General features: G+C 35.4%; 1 long non-coding RNA gene across 1 annotated transcript in view; it reads right to left on the reverse strand.

Moving 5' to 3' along the window:
• Positions 1–1,323: 1,323 nt before the first annotated feature.
• Positions 1,324–12,231, reverse strand: part of LOC311435765 — a 238,685-nt gene continuing 227,777 nt past the window's right edge. The window contains exon 5 of the long non-coding RNA XR_014692391.1: positions 1,324–1,859. This is a non-coding gene — a long non-coding RNA (uncharacterized lncRNA). The remainder of the gene's footprint in view (positions 1,860–12,231) is intronic.

Consider the following 12,231-nt stretch of genomic DNA (forward strand, 5'->3'; position numbering starts at 1 on the left):
AAAAGGTTGAATAAGAACCAGAATAGTCAGTTGTCTGACTGCTCTGATGCTTACTTAACCTGTGGTTTTAATGAGGTAAAACGCACTTTTCCACTCCCAATGAGTGCCCTTCCAACCACTAGTTATAGATAACTTCTTAAGCCTCCATTACTTTTGTGGTGTTCATTTAGTATAGGTGTTGCAAATAACCAAAACACAAAGTAATACCTTTCAAGAAACAGTGATACTTGTCGTGCAGGGACCACAGCAAAACAAACAACAGCATGGATGGAAAGCTGTGCAGAGGAAAAGGATCTGGGGGTGTTGGTCAATGCTCACCTGAACATGAGTGTGACCAGGTGGCCCAGGAGGCCAATGGCATCATGGCTTGTATCAACAATATTGTAGCCAGCAGGGCCAGGGAGGTGATCATCCCCTTCTATTCTGCTCTGGAAAGGCCGCACCTCGAGCACTGTGTTCAGTTTTGGGCCTCACTACAAGGACATCAAAGCCATGGATCGTGTCCAGAGAAGGGCTACGAATCTGGTGAAAGGCCTGGAACACAAGTCCTATGAGGAGCAGCTGAAGGAACTGGAGTTGTTTAGTCTTGAGAAGAGGAGGCTCAAGGGAGACCTTACTGCTCTCTACAACTACCTGAAAGGAAGTTGTGGGAACTGGGGTTTGGCCTCTTCTCACAGATAACTAGTGATAGGACTAGAGGGAATGGCCTCCAATTGCACCAGGGGAGGTTCAGTTTGGAAATTAGGAGACATTTCTGCTCAGAAAGAGTAGTCAGACATTGGAACGGGTTGTCCAGGCAGGTGGTGGAGTCACCATCCCTGGGGATGTTTAAGGAAAGGTTGGACATGGTGCTTAGGGACATGGTTTTAGTGGGTGATATTGGTGGTATGGTAATGGTTGGACAAGATGATCTTAAAGGTCTTTTCCAACCTTAATGATTCCATGATTAAGAAGATAAGGTTTACAACATTAAGAATGTGACCTCTGAGTAAAAATCAGTATTACCAGTAATACAGTAAGGGAAACCAGTATCATAAAGTTTCTCAGTTTAGCATTGTCCACTTAGCTAAGATATATTACATGGCCATCACAGGATAAAGTCTACACAAAAGCACAACCCATCTGAGTCCTCACTACACTGCCCAACTATATAACTCACACAACCGAAGTATGAAGTATAATGATTCACTTAAACAATTTGAAGTAAGTCCTGAGATGAAATCTGTAGTTAACTAATAGTTTTTGAAGTTTAACTATTGAAAATGCAAAAAGAAATGCCAGATGCACAGAGAACACGGTTCTAACACAAACATGAAATAAGTATTGCAAAGTCGATCTTCTTTAATTGAACAGAAATACTGAAGACAATTATCAAGGTACCTGTATATATGTAAAATGGACTTGGGAATGAGATCACTAGGATTTCAACAGGAGGCCTAGTTAGCTGATGGTAGTTGACTATGTCATTGGCTTAAATTTCATTACAGCTAATTACTGGAGGAAAAAATAAATAAATAAATAAAATTGTTTTCTTCTCCCCCTCTTAAAATTATAGTCTATATAAAACAAACGTTTTGAAGACAATGGTTTTTATGAAGGAAGTTATTATAACTTTAAGGAAGAAGATTGCTTACACAGCAGGACACAAACTACAGCAATTCAAAAAAATGGCTTTTCACTTATGTAGTGATCCTGCCAGGCTGATGATTTGTGAGGAAACGTAGCATAACTCTTGCAGTTTTTCTGTTATACTAGTATGAATTATTTGCAAAATCTATGTAATATGGTGCTGCGTGGATAACAGATCACCACAGAAATCGAGGCAGAAAAATCAGCTGCACTGTCCATACTTCTGTTTCCTGCATAAAAGAAATTTTGGAAAAATATAGTAAGATCAAAAAGGCAAATGAGACACACAGATTTAAGTGTTTTAGATCTAATCTGCCAGTTCCAGAAAATCTATGCATCTGATCTTTCCTTACTATCACCTGGGAATTCAATATCAGCTTTTTAAGCCACTATGGTGCACATTCAATTTTTAACATACTTGTAGAGCTTTAAGTACTTTTTTTTCTCCATGACTAGTATGAGATGCAACAACAAAAACAACAACAAAAAGAAAAACACAGCATTCAAATATCTCTTTATCTTATCCCTCTGCATGTTCCAACAAGAATCTTGGCCTTCCCTGCTCTCCTCAGTTTCTGAGAAGTCTTTTAGCAAGTCTTTCTAGTCCTTGCAGGGGGACACTTGGGAAAGAAGACTTGGACATGAAAAAAAAAAAAATCACTTTCATGGGTAAACATGAAAAAACATCTGTATAGGTTGTAGAATCTGTCATTGGAAGGTTTGATTTTGTAGTTTGTTTGTCATGGAGTGCTAGATTTCTTTGAGATTGGATTTGTTAAAAAATTGCCACAAGTGATCTTGTTATTGCTAATCCAGTTCCATGTAGGAAAGGTGAGATAAGATCACTTATTTCATTCTTATCTTCACACCTTCTTTTCTGTGAATAAATTTGCTCTTTCCCCTCCCCTGTCTTCTGCTCACTCCTGATCCCTAGGTATATTTCAAGCTGAGCACTGTCATCCACTCCCACTGATTTCAGCCACTGTCTTCAGTATACAGTTTTATCTCCCATTCTCCCCATGCTTGCTGTGAAATTTTCTCCTGACCTAGTGTGTGATGCAATTTCAACAGTATCTTTCTCAAAATGCTGTTTCCTAATAAATTCTATCTGTTCCACTACATCTGCTGATGCTGCAGTTGTAGTTTACTTGTGAACTCTGCAGGTCAGAAATATTTGATCCTGAGGCTACCAGCTCTTACAAGAAACAAGCTGTAGTCTGACTGTCATAAGGCACCTAAATCTTTCCATAATTCCCTGACACTGTTTGGATGATCACATCTGGCTGATGCAGACTTGCTGGTATCTAAAAGGACTAACTCTTAAATCTAGGCAGCCCTGACTGGGTTACACAACATCCATTTAACATTCCTTAAAAATACAACTTTACTGCCCAAATGAGTGGTGTGTCAGAATCCTCAGCTCCCAGAAGGAGCATCCTTCTGTAACTGAAAATTCCAGCCCATCTTGTTCTGACTCTGTGTTTACTTAGTGCTAATTAAATCTCCACTATTTCCTTCCAGCTTCTACAAAAAATAGGTTCTTGGTACATCTGAGCATTTTTCACCAAGTCCTGCTCAAGTATATGGTGACTAGGGCAGCCTGAAAGTATGCTTCTTAATGGTAGCTTTTTCTCCAACGCAGTCTCTCTGATGATTTCGACTGCTCTTTTCAGACCTTGTCCTTTGTATTCAGCGTGTGTTCTTCCGCCATAGTGTTTTTGACCCAGCCACTAATCTATACCTCATCTTCATTCACACTTCCTCTTCTAAAAATAATTTAAATACTATGATTTGTGATATCCTTCCAAGACACGTCTGAAAGGATTTTGTTGATGCCTTTCTTTTCAACTGTGGAAGCATCCCAGTGGTTCACTGTTGAAATATTCACATTTCCTTTAGGCAATCCCTTCCATGTGAGCCTGTTGAGTGCTTTTAGGTTTGCAGAAAGAAGCAAACTTGCAAGACAAGCAGACAGCTTGTGAGCTAAAACTCTTGAGCTTTGAGGGGCTTGTTTGCCTGAAGGGTGAACATAGTTCACTGCAGCTCTACCAAAGCTCCATTTTGTTAATAAATGTATGCCACGTAGCTGGCTAAGTGAAAAATGAAATTCAGTAGTAATTCCTAAAGGACCTTAGGGAGGTGTTACACTGACAGAATGCTGATTTGTATCATTAATAGGACATCATACCAATAAAACATCAAAATCATTTTATATAGGTGTATGTCATAACATGCTGAAGAATCCTCATGGCTAGAAAAGTTTTTTGTAGTGCTATCATAATAAATTCAGTTTTATTCTTTGTCTTTCTGGCTTTGCGGGTTGTTTTTATTGTGTGTGTGTGTGTGTGTGTGTGTGTGTGTGTGTGTGTGTAGCTTTTATGAAGATGACTGTACATTTGTTGTTACTCATATAGCATGACCAAAAATCTGATTTTTAGTCGAAGAAAACTCAAGAAACTCTCAAAGGTAAGAACTCCTAAAAGCCGTTTGACTGACTCCTTTAGCAATGTTTAGTGTTGTGTGATTCAGTGGAAAATGTAGCACCACCACTTAAACACATGTTGCCTCCAATGGAGTGCTGTGGCTTTGGTAGGCTTTTTTTTTTTAAAAAAAATTTATTTTCTTCAGCTGTTTTGTGCATTTAACAGATTTTGAGGGAGATTTTGGTCACTGTTGAAGTAGTCATACAGCACAAGTTGTCAGCACTAATCCTCTCTCACACCCTGGGAACTGACATTTCTTGGATATGAGCTGAGTTGTACTACCTCACCTCAGGGTACAGCAATGATGTAGTGCTTACAAGTAGTTTACCAGTGTGGTGAGTTGACCCCAGCCAGCAGCTAAGCACCCACACAGCTCTCTTACTCCCCTGCTCTCCCTGGTAGAATGGAGAAGAGAATAAGAAAGAAAAAAGCAAGAAAACTTATGCATTGAGATAAAGATAGTTTAATAGATGAAGAAAAGAGAGGCGGAAAATTAGCTCTACACCAGCCAGATCCAGTACAATCTGCTAACTCAGAACAACAGGTTACAAAGCTTACAGGCACTGTATTGATCTAGCCAAGGATCATCTTTCCAGATAACTTATCTCTACAAATTATGAATCATGCTGACACTCTGAATTTGACTTTTTGGTTTCTGATTGGCATCCTTAAAAATAAAGCATAAACAAAAATAGTAAGTTACTACAGTACAAAATTTTGAACTAACTTAGCTCACTAAGAATGCTATATTTTTCCTCCTATTATTTTATTATTTTCATCCTCTTATTTTCCTCCTCTGACTACAGATTTAAGGTCATTTTTTAAGGTTTCCTCAAACTGAAAACATAGTGTCTTTCAGAAGTCATCCAGAAAAGTTCATCTGGGACTTCTAGGTTATTACATCAGCATTCCGACATCCTACAGCTGAAAACACAGCTTGAGCTGCAGTTTCCACAGATTTGCATTTACTGTTAACAGCCAGGGACAATTACACATGCAGAGTTTCTGCTGGATGTAAAAATTTTGAAATTTATCTTTTTTTCTTCCTTTTAATAATGAAAATTTCTCACTATTTTTCTCTGAAACAACACTGAATTTTAACTCTTGGTGACTCTAAGTGAATGACTCAATAAGTTTTTCTTATAGTACTTATATTCTTGCTTCAGCATATAACCTTGCAGGGGAGAAGAAGATCCTACCTCAAGGTTTCTTTTGAATCCTGCCTAGATTAATAATATGCAGAAACCATTGCTATCTAACAGCCATTGAATAGTAACTGCAATTAAATAGGTCTTTTCCTAGAAGGTATCTGTCCTTGCAATTAACTGGTACCCATCCTGGAAGTCTCAGGTGAGTATACATGGAGTAGTGACAGGCTATTTCATTGCCCTAAGTGCCTGTATGTCCTCAGATTATGAAGTTCAAATTCAAATTGCAGCCTATTCTCTGATTAATAGCTAGCCTGGAAAATTTAAGTTGCAGGCTTTTCAATTAGGAAAAAGTAGAAGGATTTCACCTAAACCAGCTTTTTACTGCTTTGTAGTCATCAGGGCTAAAACCAGATGCTTCAATCCTTCTCTAATATGGACATTATTTTAAAAATTATTGAACTAGTATTAAGTACTAATATTTCAAATACATTTCTTTGGGTTTATTTTACCCAGTAAAATGGTTTTACTACATACTATCTCTTGCTTGCTTTCTACATTTACAGAAGTATAGTATTTTATTTAGTACTGTAGAGACGAAGCCTAACAAATTCTGAAGTGTACTTAGTGTAGCTGCAAAAAATAAAGCATGGTTTTGGCTGAAACTGTGTTTATATAATTTGTCTGTTCCCTGAATAGAAAGGGAATAATTGTTACATTAAACCTCCCTATTTGTGGATGAAGGAAGGAAGACAGGCAAGATATGGTCACAAGGGAATATTCTCACAGTTTCAAAAAGAAGTAGAAAGATTCTTTTTTGTAATGATTGCTAGGGAATGCCTAGAGAGTATAGGTCACTGGCACTACTGTTGCTAATAGCTAAAGCATTTCTTTGAGAGATAGCAAAATCAATTCACAGATTCACGGAACGGCTGAGGTTGGAAGACACCTCTGGAGGTCATCTGGTCCAACCCCCCTGCTCAAGCACAGTCAAATTCCCAGGCATCATTTTTAGCAAGAGCAATACTATTGCAAGAAAAGGACTGCCAAAACCCCTACTTTACTCTGCTACTTCTGAATTTATCACAAAAAGCTGTAGAACACTAAACAGAAAATACAGAATAGAGAGATGTGAAATATGAAAGTACTATAAACTTTTCTCTTTAATCTTCTGAAAGCACTGCAGCTGCTCTGGTACTACTACTCAGACACTGGTCAAATAAAGCTAAACTACACTAAACTACACTAAAATAAAGTAAAATAAAATCAAATAGTGACTGTGGCTCTTTAATGTTGAAAATAAAGAAGAAAAATAGGAGAGAGATTTTTACTTGTCCCACCGTTAAAATGCTAGTGACTGCAGACAGATGTCAAAGAAAGATGAGGAAAGAAAAGAAGAAAACATGACACTAAAAGGGTCTTATGGAACTACCGTGAACTGGAAGTAAAGGTTTTCTGTACTTGAAAACAGACTGTAGGACCTGACAGCCTGGGAGTCTCAACTGAATTTTGTGGCTGAAAAATCTTTCTGAGAGATGTTACTAGCAAAGAGTGAGATTTATAATTGTGGAAAAATCACAGTATATGCACACCAATATGGAAGTGAGCAATTACGTAGTTATCATTTAAAGATTTTTAAGCTACTTGGGGGCACTTTCAATTTGATGCAGAGGTGAACAAAGCTGGCAATGATCGATGGGATATTGTTCTAGGGAAAGCTGCTTTATAGCCCTCCAAATTTAATCTGGCAATTACTGTGATTCAACTAGAAAACCTATAAAGAGTAGAGAATTCTCACTCTCTCTCCAAACTGAATCCAGCCACTGCATTATTCTAGGTTGGTAGCAACTGAGAAGATAGGTGAGGGAACATAAGCCACATACAACAACACTTCATCTGAAATCCCTACTTTATTATTTTCTGCTACTGTGTCAAATTTCTTTAAATATGATTACTCAGAAATCAGACTTACCAAATTTACATTTTTCCTATGAGGGAACAGGAACATAGGTTCAAAAGACAACTGTTGTATCTAAGGTCAGCTATTACTTAGGTATACAGAAATGTTTTTTGACCTAGTGCTGACAATACTTTTCCTCTGCAAGGTAATGAAACTTACCTCCAAGTAAAAAGTTAGTGGTTTCAGAAAAAAAATCTCAGAGCCAGTTCCCAAATTATAACCAAAATAAACATTAGGACTAAAACAGAGAGCTGTATACACACACGCATATATAAAAAAAAAAAAAATCTGCATTTTTTCAGCCAAATTTAAATTTGAATCCACAAACAATAAAGAAATGTAATGTCTCATATTTCCTTTGTTGTTTTAACTTCTTTAGTTCTGCATTTAAAATGCTAAAAACATTTAAAGTACTTATGGGTGTGACCAATAAGTACTGAAAAAGAGGGTATGTAACATTCAAAATTATGTCAGTATAAAGCTCTATATTTTATATCTGAAAATCTTCATTAGAACTTGGTACCCTTCCCCAAGCATTTATCTGAAGCCTTGAGATGTAGCGATTTCTATAGAATTATAGATATATTTCAAGGCAGTAGAAAAGAGTCACATTTTAGTCATGCTTTAAATATTGTCCATTCACTCTTTACTAAATATTACGTTTAGTCATTATAGGAACCAGAGGGATAGTAATGTATCTTTCAAAGATAAATAACAGCACTATCATTCAAAGATACACAAAATATTTTAAATATATATGAAATATGGTTATTGAGCCTTAGCATTTATGACATGGACAAAGATGAAAAAATTATGCTACAGACATAACAACAGAAGTTGTTAGGTATTTTTTAAACGCATACAGTATACTTTCTATTTTTTATTTGGTTGTGAACAGTTATACAGAAACCCAGTAAGACTTCCAAATCTCCTAACTTTGCACAGATACAGGTATATCACTGTACTTCTGAATTGCGGTCATGGTCTAATACATTAATAGTAGAAAAATCAGGTTTCAATTAATATCCAATTTGTTTTTAAAATTCTTCGAAGCCTTTTCAGTCTATTTAAAAAAAAATAAAAATGAGAGATGATGATAGCAGGCAACATTTTTTGTGATTTGTCTTTCAGCCAAAAAGTGTAATTGAAAATACTTCTGTAATATTTTAGAATGACTAAAATAGTAGGCTTAATATGAACTTGGCTGAGTCAGTGTTGTACTTCTCAATCTAATAACAACCTCATTATTGTTTAATTAGTAAAGACAATTAAATATGTTCTGTTCCACACAACTGCAGAAAATTATTATTACTTGTTTCACATATTCATACTGAGGACTTCTGCTAGAAACCACTTTGTCATAGTATGTCAAATCTTAAGATGCTTTTGACAGCCTTTCCAAATGACGTCGGAAGACAGGATCACCACAGATAGATAGAAATATAGAAATATAGAAATATATATATATATATATATATATATATATATATATATACACAAATATATATCAAGGTATGTTGTGGATAACCTTAAAGGCCTGTAAATGTCATTAGAGTCTGTTAGTATTGTAACAACTTTTTAAATGGTTCTCTGTCCCCACACCTCTTTGTTTTTCAGGTTGGGAATTCACAATAAGAGAGGACAAGAAAAATGAAATACAGAATAAATGTTTTAGTCATTAAATTGTTATTTCCCATGTATACCACTGTCTACAGCAACGTGTGATGGTCATTTTTCTGAAAGGCTTCAGAATCATCCACAGCTAGGTCATCTGCCGACATTTGTTAACGAAAACATGTAGAGAAAGGAATGTTTTAATCCTTTGATGTGTGTTATTGTGTTAATACATTGGTTAGAGCCTGTAGTTGTAAGTGATCTCTCAGCAGGCAAGCATCTATTAATTTCAATCATAATTACTAATAAATCTAATTATACTTTAAATTAAAAAAAAAAAAAAAAGTGGGGAAAGTAGAAAGGAAAGGTTAAGATACAAAACACTACATGAATTGGTATCACAAGATAGATTATTTTAAATTTAATATTTTAAATTTAATATTTTGTATAAATGGACAATCTCAGAAAGATTAGCTTGACTAAAATAGTTCATTTAAGTATTTCAGCTCTGTGGTATAAGGCTTGACGAATCACCATTGGCAAGTTGTTGTAGGGACCACTACTGAATTTTGAACTGGAAACTAATGTCAGTGTTTTATTCCTTCATATTACCCCCACTCCCAACCATAATTTCACTGATTGTCATTTTGTAATGAAAAAAAGTGACAGAGAATGGTGAGCTGTCTGCAGCTATTTTTCCAGCTACAGATTTACGCATGCATCCACACATTTATTATTCATTTGTTTGTCTCCCAGTGTGTCTTCAAAACCAACAATTTGTTTTTGAACTACTTGTAGTAATATTTAACCACTGAACCCTTTAATTACTTATACTACTGACAAGCAGGACTCACTCAAATGCTGAGATAATGGTTCTGTACATGCAAGCTGAATTAAAAACGAAAATGACTGAACTTTTCCTTTCTGCCTAAACTATCTATCTCTTTTATTAAGTGCACAAAATATTTTTTCCAATCAGAGAAGGGAAGTCATGTCTTTTCTGCCAGTGGTTACGCTAGTGAATATAGTTTCAAAGACTAACTCTGATTTTCTGAAATATGAAATTTTATAGGGAACAGGAAACATTGTTCTTTCCAAGCCCCCATTATTCTATAGCCTGAATGATGCAAGGCTTTTTTTCGTTTTTGTTTTTCACTTACAGGTGAGAAGAATGGGTTCAAAATTCATTACACCAGGAAAAACTTCAGTGTCCCCTCTGCCCCTGATCTCTTTCCTTCACCTCAGAAAAAGGTGTTTAGGAGTAATCTGCCACATAAAAGGCAATCTTCCAGATTCAATAGCCTTTTGTGAAAAAGGGATGACTCAGATAACTGACTGCATGATAATTTTATGGCTTTGAACCTGAAGTGGGCAAGGGCACTTCCATGAATTACAAACTGTATATCACAGAAAATGAGACAAACTCATCCTTCAGAACCTTCTAATGACCACTTGCCCTATTGTATACTTAGATCCAGATTCAGCTTCATAACTTTCTGATATGCAGCAGAGTCCAAACTGGGACCCAAGTTATTCTGTATTCTTGTTCTAGTAAGCACAGAGAGACAGAATCCACTGTATGGGTAAATTAGTTCATGAGTGATCCCAACAGAACACACTACTTCACTATCTATACAGGGAGCCTACCAAGCTAAGAGATTCCTTTTTTTTTTTTTTTTTGATGTCTCATTTAAGCTTTTAAAAATCAGTATCAATTTGGGGTTGCACAAACTCTTCAATACCTTACTTTCATAAAAGTGAGTCAAGTCACCTGTGCTAGAGCTCTACATTTCATCATCCCATCTTTCAAAAGAAGCATTTGTTAAAACTAGTAAATACACCCCACTTTCCTAAGACTGGGTCCAGCTTGTTATCACAAATACACGATTCCTGATTTAATCCTAATTTCTGTAAATGATGAATACCTGTAAAACCCAGAAACAATATTAAACTGTTCTAATAAGCATAGTGAAGCAAAGACTGATAAGTACTGACCAGCCAATACACAATTAAATAACAAAATATAAATGAATTTCAAGCCTTATGTTCTGGGTGATAGACCCCATCACTAGAAGAAATGGCTAATGACAAATTTGCATTGTTGCCAATGAAAATTCTTCTAAATAAGCATAAATTCAGCATAATCACAGGAAAAAAAAAAAAAAAAAAAAAAAAAAAAAAAAAAGAAAACAACAACACTTGGGATCCAAATTTATGGAAAATAGGAGTTTGCAATGTAAGCAACTAGCAGATACATTAAAATGAAGAAATTGATAACTATTTTTGCAGTAAGAGATCGATACACATGGGTTCCCATTTTGAAAAGACATGTATTGATTTGTACTTACAGGTACACAAGGGTTTTTCAGTGAAAATTAAGAAAATAATATTTTCATTGCATTAAAATAACACCACTCTCTCAACTGATATAGCTACACATTATATCTGATACAACCGCCATGAGTTCTCTCTTTTGTTCAAAACTGTTAAGACAAATATTCCATCAGAAATATAGAGTTTTCTGGAAATAGATTGCATGATCTTGTAATGGAGAGTCAAACTTCAGCGCATTTCCATGGAGAACTTATAGGGGAAAATAAAATGGGGAAAAATAAAATAAAATAAAATAAAATAAAATAAAATAAAATAAAATAAAATAAAATAAAATAAAATAAAATAAAATAAAATAAAATAAAATAAAATAAAATAAAATAAAATAAAATAAAATAAAATGGTACTGAAACCACAATGTGGTTTTATCCCACAGTGCAGTCTAAGGAAGAAATTACACACTGAAGGAGATCCCATGGCTTCAAAGTTTGGCAAATATATTCCAAAATCCATTTCCTTTTCAGTTCACTCTTTGCAGATGTACCCATACTTTAGCTAATTTAACTAAAACTTCAATTTCTCCTCTTTGCATAGGAGGCAAAACGACATCAGAAAGGAACACGGACATCTATTTGTCCAGGTGACACAGCCTGGCCACTTATTATCAAGTCAGATTTTTTTTTAACAGTTTGTCCCAGAATAAATTACAAATTTAAAACGAATAACTCCGGGGCAAAGACTTGCAACCAGTAGTAACAATAGCAACATACACTTTTTGAAAATATTTGTAACATATAGTATACAGGGATTTGCTTATTAAATATATATATATTTATATATATATACATATATATATAGCAAATCTTTATGTATTTGATCACTGCATAACATGTAAATACCATTCAGGTCTTGCTTAAATCTTATGCTGACCCTTGTATAGAGATAAATTTCATTCTTTTAGAGAAATCCCTCCTATCCTGAGCTCTCATCTTTTGCTGGCACTCTTTTGAGCCGAATTTTCTGGAATTCTAATTCTAATTCATAGACCCAACCCTACATGGGGGGA

The sequence above is a fragment of the Aythya ferina genome, assembly GCF_964211825.1.
Source record: "Aythya ferina genome assembly, chromosome: 4".
NCBI classification, from domain to species: Eukaryota; Metazoa; Chordata; class Aves; order Anseriformes; family Anatidae; genus Aythya; species Aythya ferina.